The sequence below is a fragment of the Porites lutea genome, chromosome 1 (assembly GCF_958299795.1).
Source record: "Porites lutea chromosome 1, jaPorLute2.1, whole genome shotgun sequence".
NCBI lineage: Eukaryota > Metazoa > Cnidaria > Anthozoa > Scleractinia > Poritidae > Porites > Porites lutea.
The window spans coordinates 2,947,827-2,963,178 of record NC_133201.1 but is presented as its reverse complement, the minus strand read 5'-3'; the positions used below and the strand labels follow the sequence as shown (position 1 = coordinate 2,963,178).

At 38.8% G+C, this 15,352-nt stretch overlaps 1 long non-coding RNA gene across 1 annotated transcript; it reads left to right on the top strand.

Annotated features, from left to right (window-relative positions):
- Positions 1 to 7,224: 7,224 nt before the first annotated feature.
- On the top strand, positions 7,225 to 14,832 carry LOC140933963 (uncharacterized). The gene is made up of 4 exons (XR_012165095.1): positions 7,225 to 7,275; positions 12,071 to 12,195; positions 13,623 to 13,755; positions 14,669 to 14,832. It is a non-coding gene; the product is annotated as an uncharacterized lncRNA (long non-coding RNA).
- The last annotated feature ends 520 nt before the right edge of the window (positions 14,833 to 15,352 follow it).

Sequence of the window (15,352 nt, the reverse complement as noted above, 5' to 3'; positions counted from 1 at the left end):
GACTCTTCTTATTGAACAGCCAACAATTCGTTGGTGTATATTAAATACTTTTTTATCTCTTGCACGCAAAGCAATTACACTTTTAAAGCCGATCTCTTATCTGGATCATTTAGGAAGGCTAACCTGCGACCAGGCTCTCCACTGGGGGGAAAAGGAACAAAATCGGCGAGCGAAGCGAACCGAGAGGTGTAGTCTAAGGAGGAGGAAAGGTGGCGCCGCCCTTCCCCCTCCCCAGGACATCGCTGGCCTCGCTTCGCTCGCTGATATTTTTCCCATTTCACCCCGTTTTTTGCCTTTTTCTCCCACAGCGGAGCCTGGTCCCAGGCTAAGGAAAACCAGCTTTTACAACTCTTACGAGTAAATTTGAATTCTTGACGCAGTAAAATTTGCAACGCGTTTACAGCAAACTATGCAGACATGACACGTGGCCATTTTTCGAGCGATTTAATGTTATGGCGTTTGCCGTTTTCAACGAGAATCTCAAGAGAGGCGTTTTTAATTAATTCGTTGAAAACTGACATGAGAGCAAACCGTACTTCTTTATCATTGTAGGATCGATAATCGACGTTAAACCGCAAGCAGCCGTTGGCCGTAAACTTGACGCCTAATGCTCTGATATTAGACAGTTCAAGCACCAAGTCTACGGCGAACGGGAAATGGTTGCTTCTGTTTTGCCGTCGGTAAGCATCGCGTCTCGTGCTTTAAGTCAGTGTATATCCCAAATGAATGGAATCTCAGCACTCCCTGCCATCGGAATGGAGTACATCTCGGGCAGTAAGATAGTATGAAATGGAGGTAAACTCAAGAATTCAGTTTTGTGACTGCACTGCAACTTTGAAACTATTTAAGCCGCTTTGTGCAGGGGCACCCAACGACAATATAGTTCAAAACCACTTAAACAATTAGCATTGTTAAACGTATTTTCGTAGTTAAACGGTAGATATAGGCATATTTTTATCCCCTAAAAATTTTTCATCTGTTCGGATTTCCTAGCTGAAAGTCTAGTGATCCGACATGTACAATTATAGGGATCAAAACAGACCTTTTCGAAAATTTCATCCAGAAAAAAGGCTTCCGAAAATTCTAGGCGACTTTTTAAGGCTATAAATCCGTTGAAAATGGGCAATTATACCAATTTTTAGATGTTCGAAAATCCTAGGAGAGGCAGGCAAGCAAGAAATTTTACAACAAATGTTTCGAATAGTCTAGATCTCAAATCGTCTTTTGAACAGATACTTTCCGGAAATTGACGTTGGGTGCCCCTGTTCTTGAAAGGCCAGGAAAATGTTTTTCGTAAAATTCGTAAAAGTAGCTCCTTATACTCTAATTTAACATAACCAAATTTAACAAACGCGCTAACTACTGTATGGTCATGTATCAGTATGTAAAGTCTTGATTTTGTCCTGTTTCTCCACATAGGTATTTTCCTGTTTTGATCTTTTGTTAATAATTAACTTGTACTTAAATTCTTGCTTGGGAAATTCTTTGCTTGCCGTTGTTAGATGTTAATTTTTCATAAGTGGTCGGGTTTGTGATGTTAGAGCTGACTTTGGTTCATTGGTCTCGTTGAAGTTCCTGTTTGGGTTTGTTAACTAACCAGCGTTTTAGTTTTTACAACTGCAATTGTTTGTAGCCTCTTGCCGATCGAACCCATGTAGCTTCAGTAATACCAAAACATTACCCATACCGAGTTGACCTAGTTTTTATTCCCACGGTCAGCTACATGTCCAGCTTTGGCTATAAAAACCGTCAGTAAACGTTACTATTTTACTTGTTAGTAGCAAGAAGCGTAATGAGAGATTGACAGGCATAATGAGCATAATGGACTTTGGAAAGAGAATCACGTTCCGCGATGATATTGTTGTGAAGTGTTTTGAAAGTTATGATAATTAAGAATTTGTTCGTGCTTAGCTTGCCTATATGGAGTTATGGATGCACGTGGGAAGTTTGGAGAGCACGAAAAAGATGCGTAAGAGTTGCTCAAGGCGTAGAAACAAACGTTTCTATTGGCTGGTTACAAACACGCCACAATCGTCTAGTTTGAAAGAAAATTTTTTCTGTAGAACTGAGAACGAAAATTTGCTTATTTATTCGTTAACGATCAATGGAAACTAAACAGAAACAATGGTAGACGAGTCTTAAAGTCTAAAGTTAAAATACTCACATGCTCGTAAGAAGTCGTGGAGTATGGTTTGGATTCGTTGAAAATATGTTTATGTTTCAGCAATTATTGGTGTTGGTATCTACTGCATTGAGGCTGGGGAATATAAAGTATTTGATTCTCATGCTAGAGATACGTATCATAACAGTCATAGTGAAGGGACATGTGTATTGTTGGAAATACCATCCATGCATAAATTAGTACAATATTTTCAGACTCTACATAGGAATGAGGATGTCTATGAACTTAAAGGTGTACATATTGCCACCTTTGAGCCTCATCTTTTCTCAAGCAATGTTGAACATTGTAGTGTATCAAATGTTAATAGTTACCAATGTTCCTGTAAACAGTGCTGCCCTATAGCAGTTTATGCAATGTGCGTGTGTTACTCTCTTATTAATCATTGTGGATACTGGACTTAAGAAACTTTATTTGCCCTTGTTAGTAACCGCAATACCCTGTACAATGTGATGGGGGTGAAAACACATCTGTCAGTCAATCTTCCTCAAAGTGTCAGTATCAGTGGAGCTGAGATAAACTTTACTCTCTGGGTTGTAACCACTTATGTCCTATGTTTCAATTTGGCTCCAAGCATGTCGGTATTGAAGATGTACATATTTTCAGACATTGTCATGAAATAACAGGATTTGTTGTTGTGGATTGGGACATACTGTATAAGCTGTGTGGTTTAGCAAACCAGTGGAGTAAAGGATTTATCTTCTCTGGTAAGATATGATGACAGTTGTTTAGCTGCAATAAGGCATGTTCAAAGTATCCTACGCGTAGTACGACAACGCCCAAATATACCAAATATACGCTCCCACAGCGTCTTGTTTGTCTTGTTATTCTAGAGTAATTGTCCTGCTTCAGTCGGATTGTTCGGCGATGACAAAAGTGGATAATTTTTCCGGCGCTATTGAGCTTACTTTATAATTAACTTGTTTTGTAAAGGATAAACAAGCGTTAAAAACGGGGGACACTTTATTCAAATTGGATATTTCCCGACACAGACCAATTTGTGGTCTTTTTTGAGCTGAATGTTTAGTCTTTAAGGCAGACTTTTCAACGATTCAGGCTCTAATTTTTTGCGAGACCTGGAAACATCTTCACTGCTTTTGCTGTTGGTTTGAGTGGCTAGAAGCGAAATTCCAAAAATGCTGGAAAGGTTTTTCTCATCAAATCAGCAAATATTTGAATGGCTAAAAAGGTGGTCCCATATTCAAGGCCAGTGATTGACAAGCTGCCAATCAAATTGACTGAAACTTACATCCTTGCATTTGTCAAAGAAGTTCAAGTAGTATCAGCATATATACAAACCCTCACGGAAAAAGGTTAAAAACAGTTGTCTTGAGAGCTTCCTACTTTTGCCTGTTACTAATGCACTTTTATTGGTAAAAAATCTGATTAAACCAGTTGGGTGGGCTATCTCCCCCCATAAAGATCCAAACTATGAACCAGTTTGTCATTTTGAGTTTTGGGGTAGACCCTTTAAACTGGCCAAGTTTCATTGAAATCAGAGAGATAGCGTGTGTAGCACACATGCCTGATGCACCCATGGACTCACCCAGTCTTAAGCTTAGATTAATTTTCATGTCCACAAATTTGGAATATAGAGCAAGAGAAAGACAGAGAAAAAGAGGCAGCAGGCCAGCGAAGCTCAACGAGAAAAAGGGCGACAGAAATGTAGAGCGACAGACAAAAAATACAAAGGAGACAGTTTTTTGTTGGAAAACAAAAATGAAAATTTTGTAGCGGCGGTGACTAAATGAGAAATGCCAGCGGCCACCAATGCAAGGTAAAAATGAGCGACAATGAAAAAAAAGGGAACGAAGAACACGTACGACAGTTCCTCCAAAAAACGTGTAACTAAGACGTTTTTGGAAGTTTCACGTTGTAGTCGTGCAAAACAACGGCAAAGAAATGTACAAAAAAGTGTGCTGCACGTGCAAAGTTGCTTCTTTGCTAATTATACCTATTGTTGTTTTTCACCGTTGTTCGGCGTTGCCTTCGCCGCTTAACATTACACGATTTTACATTTTGTTTGAACAAACTTTAAATATTATCGAGAGCTCCGCTTTTAGCCCTGGCTAGATCTATATATTACGCTTCTTTCAACTAACAAGTACGATAATAACGTTTACTGACGGTTTTTATAGCCAAAGCTGGACAAATAAAAACTATAGGTCAACTCGATATGGGTAATGTTTTGGTATTACTGAAGCCACATGGTTGCGATCGGCAAGAAGCTACAAACAATTGCAGTTGTAAAAACTAAAACTTAGTTAACAAACCCAAACAGAAACTTCAACGAGACCAATGAACCAAAGTCAGCTCTAACATCACAAACCCACGACCACTTATGAAAAATTAACGTCTCACAACGGCAAGCGAAGAATTTCCCAAGCAAAAATTCAAGTACAAGTAAAACAAAAGATCAAAACAGGAAAATACCTATGTGGAGAAACAGGACAAAATCAAGACTTTACATACTGATACAGGACCATACAGTAGTTAGCGCGTTTGTTAAATTTGGTTATGTTAAATTAGAGTATAAGGAGCTACTTTCACGAATTTTACGAAAAACATTTTCCAGCTAATTTGCATAAAATGTTTTCACGCTTCAAAGCTCGTCATGACGACCACTTATGAAAAATTAACATCTGACAACGGCAAGCGAAGAATTTCCTAAGCAAAAATTCAAGTACTGAAGTAAAAAAAAAGATCAAAACAGGAAAATACCTATGTGGAGAAACAGGACAAAATCAAGACTAACTTTGACCCACGTAATGAAACAAAAACGAAAGTTGAGACATTAAACACCACTTTGAAAATACTTCTGATGATGGCAAGCAAAACTTTCTAAATATTTCAGAACAATATCATCGAACGTGATTCTCTTTTTCCAAAGACCATTATTCTCAATGCCTGTCACTGAATCAACATCAATGGTTTATCTGTCAGAAACGTGTCCAGTTTCAACCCAGAGACACCTTAAAAAGTCATCATTCGCTTATTTTCGTGTAGTCTGCTTCGTCCAAGGATTCGTTGAATAAGAGTTCATCAGGTAAGTTTTAGATTTAAACTACCGATTAGAAGGCATTATAGAAGAAGAAGAGGAAGAAGAAGAAAAAGTAACCCATAAGATCAAGATAGCAGAAACGAAAAGACTTTCGTTAATTTTGCAGACATGATTCGACGGCACATCCGTCATGACAGCAGTGTTGCACATTTTAATATCCGGCACTATAATTTTTTTTTAACTTGCGGCGGGGTTGTAGAGGGGACAAACTAAACTCCCATTCTACGGCTACTCTCCTTTCATTTACGTAAAACTTGTACATGCACACTGTAAAACCTTACTTAGGATGTAACAATCATAAATACAATAAGATGAGGCTATTATTGTACATTTGGACTGAGCTTAGATATTAACCTCTTAGTTGTAAGGAATCCAATTTTAACTCCGCTAATATTTCCGTGCACTGTTTTTCACTGACACAAATTAGTCGCGAAGACTCACCTGCACATATTCCATTACATGACATAAACGTCCTTTACCAGATTAGATACGGAGCGAGCATACTCTAAACTATCGGTCTCACCAGAACCGTGAAAGCCAGGGCGGATAAAGTCGCTATACCAACCGGGTTCCGAGACCCAAATGTACTTAGAATAAAGAGACGAAAAAACAGAGCTGAACATGTCATCATGAAAATATAGTGCGTAAATAAAGATTTTGTTCATAGCAGCTAAATAGTTTATAGGGCAAGCACGCGCGCTATGTTATAAAGTAACTTTCAAAATACTTCACAACAATATCATCGAACGTGATTCTCTTTTTAAAGACCCTTATGCTCATTATGCCTGTCAATCTCTTCTTACGCTTCTTGCTACTAACAAGTAAAATAGTAACGTTTACTGACGGTTTTTATAGCCAAAGCTGGACATGTTTGGGTAGCTGACCGTGGGAGTAAAAACTACCGTAAAATTCCGAAAATAAGCCCCTCCATGTATAAGCCCCTCCAAATATAATCCCCCCAAACCGGTAACGCAAAAAACGCTCCGTTAAATCGCCCCTCCAAATATAAGCCCCCCGGGGGCTTGCACTTGGAAAATTGCCCTCAAATACAAAGTAAAACAGAGCAAAAACGGTAAATTTACTTCCAAATAAAAGGCTAGCCCATTCGATTTTGAAACGCAAATTTCCCTCCGTAGATAAGCCCCTCCGAATATAAGCCCCTCCAAAACAAAGCTTCACAGGAAGGGAGAAGGTTCTTTGCTTTTAAGCGAATTCGAATGTCCTCGTACTATTTCAATTAAACAACAACACCACATTTATATATATATAAAAAAAAACTTACCCTCGACATGGTACCCTCGAACCTCGACAAAAAGATAGACTCGACAAACCCGACCACTTATGAAAACATCTGACAACGGCAAGCGAAGAATTTCCTAAGCAAAAATTCAGGTACAAGTAAAGCAAAAGATCAAAACAGGAAAATACCTATGTGGAGAAACAGGACAAAATCAAGACTTTACATACTGATACAGGACCATACAGTAGTTAGCGCGTTTGTTAAATTTGGTTATGTTAAATTAGAGGATAAGGAGCTACTTTCACGAATTTTACGAAAAACATTTTCCAGCTAATTTGCATAAAATGTTTTCACGCTTCAAAGCTCGTTATGACGACCACTATGAAAAATTATATCTGACAACGGCAAGCGAAGAATTTCCTAAGCAAAAATTCAAGCACTGAAGTAAAAAAAAAGATCAAAACAGGAAAATACCTATGTGGAGAAACAGGACAAAGTCAAGACCAACTTTGACCCACGTAATGAAACAAAAACGAAAGTTGAGACATTAAACACCCCTTTGAAAATACTTCTGATGATGGCAAGCAAAACTTTCAAAATATTTCAGAACAATATCATCGAACGTGATTCTCTTTTTCCAAAGACCATTATTCTCAATGCCTGTCAATCAACATCAATGGTTTATCTATCAGAAACGTGTCCAGTTTCAACCCAGAGACACCTTAAAAAGTCATCATTCGCTTATTTTCGTGTAGTCTGCTTCGTCCAAGGATCCGTTGAATAAGAGTTCATCAGGTAAGTTTTAGATTTAAACTACCGATTACAAGGCATTATAGAAGAAAGAAGAAGAAGAAGAAGAAGAAAAAGTAATCCTTAAGGTCAAGATAGCAGAAACGAAAAGACTTTCGTTAATTTTGCAGACACGTTTCGACAGCACATCTGTCATGACAGCAGTGTTTCACATTTTGAAATCCGGCGCTATAAATTTTTTTAACTAGCGGCGGGGTTGTGGAAGGGACAAACTTCACTCCCATTCTAGGGCTACTCTCCTTTCATTTACGTAAAACTTGTACATGCACACTGCAAAACCTTACTTAGGATGTAATAATCATAAATACAATAAGATGAGGCTATTATTGTACATTTGGACTGAGCTTAGATATTAACCTCTTAGTTGTAAGGAATCTGATTTTAACTCCGCTAATATTTCCGTGCACTGTTTTTCACTGTCACAAATTAGTCGCGAAGACTCACCTGCACATGTTCCATTACATGACATAAACGTCCCTTACCAGATTAGATACGGAGCTGGCATACTCTAAACTATCGGTCTCACCAGAACCGTGAAAGCCAGGGCGGATAAAGTCGCTATACCAACCGGGTTCCGAGACCCAAATGCCGTGACTTAGGATAAAGAGACGAAAAACCCAGCTGAACACGTCATCATGAAAATAAAGTGCGTAAATAAAGATTTTGTTCATAGCAGCTAAATAGTATATAGGGCAAGCACGCGCGCTATGTTATAACGTAACTTTCAAAATACTTCACAACAATATCATCGAACGTGATTCTCTTTTTAAAGACCCTTATGCTCATTATGCCTGTCAATCTCTTCTTACGCTTCTTGCTACTAACAAGTAAAATAGTAACGTTTACTGACGGTTTTTATAGCCAAAGCTGGACATGTTTGGGTAGCTGACCGTGGGAATAAAAACTACTGTAAAATACCGAAAATAAGCCCCTCCATGTATAAGCCCCTCCAAATATAACCCCCCCAAACCGGTAACGCAAAAAACCCTCCGTTAAATCGCCCGTCCAAATATAAGCCCCCCGGGGGCTTGTACTTTGAAAATTGCCCTCAAATACAAAGTAAAACAGAGCAAAAACGGTAAATTTACTTCCAAATAAAAGGCTAGCCCATTCGATTTTGAAACGCAAATTTCCCTCCGTAGATAAGCCCCTCCAAAAAAAAGCTTCACAGGAAGGGAGAAGGTTTTTTGCAAAGGTTCTTTGCTTTTAAGCGAATTCGAATGTCCACGTACTAGTTCAATTAAACAACAACACCACATTTATATATATATATATATATATATATATATATATATATATATATATATATATATATATATATATATATAAACTTACCCTCGACATGGTACCCTCGAACCTCGACAAAAAGATAGACTCGACAAACCCGACCACTTATGAAAACATCTGACAACGGCAAGCGAAGAATTTCCTAAGCAAAAATTCAAGTACAAGTAAAGCAAAAGATCATAACAGGAAAATACCTATGTGGAGAAACAGGACAAAATCAAGACTTTACATACTGATACAGAGCCATACAGTAGTTAGCGCGTTTGTTAAATTTGGTTATGTTAAATTACAGTATAAGGGGCTACTTTTACGAATTTTACGAAAAACATTTTCCAGCTAATTTGCATAAAATGTTATCTCGCTTCCAAGCTCGTCATGACAAACCCGACCACTTATGAAAAGTTAACATCTTGACAACGGCAAGCGAAGAATTTCCTAAGCAAAAATTCAAGTACTGAAGTAAAACAAAAGATCAAAACAGGAAAATACCTATGTGGAGAAACAGGACAAAATCAAGACTAACTTTGACCCACGTAATGAAACAAAAACGAAAGTTGAGACAGATCTTAAAAACCACTTTGAAAATACTTCTGACAATGGCAAGCAAAACTTTCAAAATATTTCAGAACAATATCATCGAACGTGATTCTCTTTTTCCAAAGACCATTATTCTCAATGCCTGTCACTGAATCAACATCAATGGTTTATCTGTCAGAAACGTGTCCAGTTTCAACCCAGAGACACCTTAAAACGGTATCATTCGCTTATTTCTGTGTAGTCTGCTTCGTCTAAGGATTCGTTGAATAAGAGTTCACCAGGTAAGTTTTAGATTTAAACCACCGATTAGAAGGCATTATAGAAGAAGAAGAGAAAGAAGAAGAAGAAAAAGTAATCGATAAGGTCAAAATAGCAGAAACAAAAAGACTTTCGTTAATTTTGCAGACACGTTTCGACAGCACATCCGTCATGACAGCAGTGTTGCACATTTTGAAATCCGGCACTATAACAATTTTTTAACTTGCGGCGGGGTTGTAGAAGGGACAAACTTCACTCCCATTCTAGGGCTACTCTCCTTTTATTTACGTAAAACTTGTAGATGCACACGGTAAAACCTTAGTTAGGATGTAATAATCATAAATACAACTATAAGATGAGGCTATTATTGTACATTTGGACCGAGCTTGGATATTGAGCTCTTAGTTATCAGGAATCCAATTTTAACTCCGCTAATATTTCCGTGAACTGTTTTTCACTGTCACAAATTAGTCGCGAAGGCTCACCCGCACATATTCCATTACATGATATAAACGTCCTTTACCAGATTAGATACGGAGAGAGCATACTCTAAACTATCGGTCTCACCAGAACCGTGAAAGCCAGGGCGGATAAAGGTTGGTTGGTAAACGAGCGCGTCCGGGCAAAAAGGTGTGATGCAGTGGACTGGGACTCTGCTTAGAAATGTCGCCTGTTTTCGACTTCCGTCAGGGGCTTGAGATGTGGTTTGTCCGTTAGACACTGCCACTGTTACTGAATCATGGCGCCTTGAGTTGTTTTCTTGCACTTCTTCCTCGTTCCTTTGTGCTGGTACCCTTTCTTCGAGAGGCAAATGTTCCTAATTTTTTTGCGAGAGGTTTAGTTGGAGTAGACAAACATCTCTTTCAAATGGTTTCTCTGGTTACTTCCATGACTCTACCATTGAATCATATTTTCGTTCTATTGCTCGCCAATGCAGTGGACTGGAACTTAGGAATTTCATTATTGATCTGATGGATCAGACTGTCGAGGTCTTTACTAAAGGCAGTGAGTGAAGTGTTGTCGGTAATGAGTCGTGTTTCCAGTAGGATGTGGCTCTGCTGAAATCATTAATATAGATCATAAAAAGAATTGAGCCTAGACAGATCCTTGCGGTACTCCTAATTTGATAGCTTGAATATCTGAAAAAACACTGTCCACATAAACTTTTTCCTTCTATGCTAAAGCTAAGATTTGAACCCGGCACAAATTTTCCAGGCCTACGATTCCGTAGAGGGACAGTTTAGATAAAAGAATGGAATGATTTATGGTATCAAAAATTTTACTAGGGTCTAAGAAGAGCGTTACAGCAAATTCACCATTATTAAGGCTTTTGGCAATTTGTTCAATTAAGTCAACTAAACAGCCAGTGGTATTTTTTCCTGGTCCAAAAACCATACTGACTGGGCACAAAAACATCGTGGATAGAAATATGAAATATTAATTTGTTAAGTACTCATTTTTCAAAAATTTTACTCAATGTAGGGAGCACTGAGGTTGGACGATAATTAGTGCAAAGCATGTGAGAGCCCTCTTTAAAGACTGACACAACCTCTGTAATCTTAAGGCTATCAGGAAACCTTCCCTGAATTAATGATAGATTTATTATATGTGTTAAAGGCTTGACAATTTCTAAAGCTCCTACTCAAATAACAGAAAAGGATGGACCTTATCTGCACCAAACAATTTTTTTCCGTCGAGGTTTCCTAGTAACAGAAACACCTCAACTTTACTGATTTGAGTGAATTTAAACTTGTTCTTATACTGAGTTAAATATGATTTATAGTGACGGTTGGATTTAGGCAGGGAAGTTGCTTTTTTATAGAAACTATTTTGTTCCGATACAATTTGTATTTGTTATACCATGTTAAATAATGCTTTAAGAGCCACATTTTTTATAAAACTTATCACGCGTTTTCATTGACGTTTTTAAGCCAGACGTTATCCAAGATTTGGAAGATTTATTTGTGATATTCTCCTCTTATAGTGCTTGTCGAAAAGCCAACTAGTTTGTTTTGCAGTTTATAACTCGATCATGTCGATCGGCGTTTGTTATTAGTCTTGGTAACCCAACGTAGTTTTCTTCGAAACCCGCGCCTCGGGACTCGGAGCAAAGCGCAGGAAAGTTTATTTCTGGGCTTTACAACAAGAAATATACCCTTGTGCTGGTTGTGACATGGTTGTGATGGTTGAGCAGGTTGTGGGCGGTGCGGGGATTTTTTACGGGTCCAGGTGGGACTTGTCATACTTGACATGTGGGAGTTGTGTGATTGTAATATTGCTTGTGGAAGTTGTCTGAGCTATGTAGGTCAGTGAGTCTGGTTCTGGGCGTTGTGCTGGTTGCGGGAGTTGGGCGGCGTTTTATTTTACTGCTAGCCGGGGAAGGGTTTTTTCATCCTCTCTTATATAAAATCCTTTTTAAATGTCTGTGGAAACATAGGCTATAGAAAACATGGGTTTCGACTACACGAAGATTAAATTTTTTATACGTCAAAAACTTGTGACAAATATAACATGGGCGCGCACTTTCCGTGAAGAGTTTTATGGCGATATTTCGCGTTACGTCACCTATTGATATTAATGTACCAAACAAACGCTCATTGGTTCTTCAAACAATGGGTTCTTTTTGTATCAGTGGTTGGCAAGTTTGAATAACAAACACAATTTTTACAAAAAAGAAATATCCGTGTATTTTTTACAGCTTCCAAACATATTTCTGCAGTCAGAGTAGACTACGCATGCACCTTGTCAGTCATTTCAAAATGAAGTCTGCCATCATTATGGTCTTACTTGCCCTGGTGGCTGTGACGCAGGCCAACAAAGCAGGTATGAATAATAATAATAATAATAATAATAATTAAAAATTTAAAACGCGCCTTTTCCATGCAAATATGATCAAAAGCGCGCAAGGGAATAACATATACGGTTGTATCAATCGCGTTTTCACGGCTCAAAAATATATTTACAACAGTACCAAGAAAAAAAATATGGGTATACTTTTGCATTAAGTATCACATTGAGAATTCGGCTTTCGCATATGAAAAATTATGCAGATCTCGGACGAAATACGTTATCCACCTCGGTCAAGAATACTCTCCTTGATCTCCATAATTCTTCATATCATACTCACTCTCATCCAATAGTTGTTGAATACAAAAATTAGGTAATAGAGGTAACTAGGACTACCTATACTAATTCAAATAATTCTTCACAATAAGGTCTATAATTGGCGCCGTATTGGGACGCAACGGGCTAATATTTTCTATTCTTAGTTTTGTAGCTAGTCCTAACCACTCCTATCCCCAGAAATAAAGAGATGAGTGATAGAGGTGCATTTGTAGATCAATTTAGATATACCAAGGGGGAGGGGGTACTCCGGAGATGATCAAAATGGGGAAAAATCAAAACCAAAAAAAATGTCCACGGATGTCTAGCGATTTTTTTCAGAATTTACTCCCTTAAGGCTGGTTTTCACTGCGACGGAGTCGGAGTCGGAGTCGGAGTCATAATCAGAAGCGTAGAGCTTATGATCTAGTGAAAACAGCGTTCCGATTCCGTTTACGACTCCGTCGCTTACGTTCCGCTTATGATCTAGCGAAAACCAGATTGTCCGAGTCGTCAGCAGATGCAGAAACACTTAACCAATCACAAAGCGTGGGAACGAGCATTGTGATTGGTTTATCCTTCCGCTTCTTCGTCCGACTCCGACAATCTGGTTTTCACTAGATCATAAGCGGAACGTAAGCGAAGCGGTCGTAAGCGGAGTCGGAAGAAATGGAAACGTTCTGATTCTTCTGACGCCGATTCCGTCGCGCTAATGACTCCGCTTACGACTCCGATTTTTGATTTTCACTAGGTCATAAGCGCTCTTACGACTCCGCTTACGACTACGACTCCGACTCCGACTCCGCCGCTAGTGAAAAGCAGCCTTTAGAAAATGACCCATCCCATCTCGAGAAAAGTTAAATGAGCGGCTCTATTGCCGGAATTACCACGCGCAATACCTTCTGGGTGGTCTATCTACCATTTTGTCTGTTTTCGACGGAGAAAGCTCATTTAGTATTAGGCTGTGCCACAGGCAGGCCAATAAAAAGCATTCGAGAACCCAACCCACTCTTCCCTATCCACTTAGTATGTCAAGAGAAATGATATCAAAGTTCATTCACCAGACCAGTTCATTTGTTGAAATAATGTTAATAAAACAGTATTTTACTTCGAAGAACTTTTAAAGTAAGTTTGCCTGTCCTAAACAGCAAAGTTTTGTGGTGATGTGCCTGGGACGATACCCGTTGAATTCTATGAGGAGTGTCCGCCTGGATTCCCCGTCCGTGACGGTGACGAGTGCTTGTTTGCTACTGATCGTCTGCACATCTGCTGCTGTGAAAGGTAATTAGCACAGAATTTCTAAGATAATAGGTGGGTTCATAATAGACTTTTCAAGTGCACTTAGCGGCCTAGTGGGAACCGGCCTAATTTGTATGACAGCTTACCGCACTGTAGAATAAATAAAGACAGTTTTCGGTCTCTTTCCAAGGCCCTAACATTTTTAATGCATTTAATGTATTCTTCAAAAGTGACTAAAAAAAAGTTCGTTATCAATGTTGTGTAGGCCCAGTGTTTTATTTGGGTTTCCTGGGCATAATAATTTATTTATTTCAATCTTTTTTCTCGTATTTAATGGATTTGTATAGTGTGGCAAATTTGAAAATAAAAGACAGAACAGATAGACAACTTGTTCTAATGTAGCTAAATTCTGAGCCCACAGGCACCTATGTCCAGAAATTCACACAACAACGAAAATGACAAATTTGACAAAATTTTGTCAACAATATGAGGAAAAAATAATAACTAGGAGAATGTGGCGAAATGCAAACATGGCAAAAATTCGCCATCGGTTTTTTGAGTATTCGATGAAATGTCAAGAAGGACCCCTTCAGAAGTGGCAAATTTGAAAACAATGGCGAAATTGGCGAAAATAGTAATGGCGAATTTGGCAAAAATCCGCGAAGAGTTTGGCCAAAAATTCGATGAGATAGCAAGATAGTCCCGTGGTAAGTGGTGAAGTTGACGAATATGGCGGCGGAATCTGTTCAGTGTTTTCAGTTAAGTAGCATTGATCTCATCAGTCTCGATAAAGGAAACGAAGTTAATATCACTGAGTGAAACTGCTACTTTAGCACTAGTCCAAACGTCAGCGAACTGTACCTACAAAGCACGTTTAGTCTCCCTTACCTCTTTGGAAAGAAATGTCTTAGAGCTATGAGGTGAAAACAATTTTGTTTCTTTGCTTCTTTTTCAGTCCTATGACAGAATAATGTGCGTCTTGGAAGTGCGACATGGGATTGTTACGGCCGAAGCCAAATTGTGTAGAGACTCAGTATCTCAGGATGATACGCAGGGGCTTTATAGAAAGGTGTAATATCATTAAAAATGACTCATAACAATAAAACGCATTGAAAACGAGACTCTTTTTATTGAAGAGCCAACAATTTGTTGGTGTATATTAAATACTTTTTTATCTCTTGCACTCAAGACAATTACACTTTTAAAGCAGATCTCTTATCTGGATCATTTAGGAAGGCTAACCTGCGACCAGGCTCTCCACTGGGGGGAAAAGGAACAAAATCGGCGAGCGAAGCGAACCGAGAGGTGTAGTCTAAGGAGGAGAAAAGGTGGCGCCGCCCTTCCCCCTCCCCAGGCCACCGCTGGGCTCGCTTCGCTCGCTGATATTTTGTCCCATTTGACCCCGTTTTTTGCCTTTTTCTCCCACAGCGGAGCCTGGTCCCAAGCTAAGGAAAACCAGCTTTTACAACTCTTACGAGTAAATTTGAATTCTTGACGCAGTAAAATTTGCAACGCGTTTACAGCAAACTATGCAGACATGACACGTGACCAATTTTCGAGCGATTTAATGTTATGGCGTTTGCCGTTTTCAACGAGAATCTCAAGAGAGGCGTTTTAATTAATTCGTTGAAAACTGACA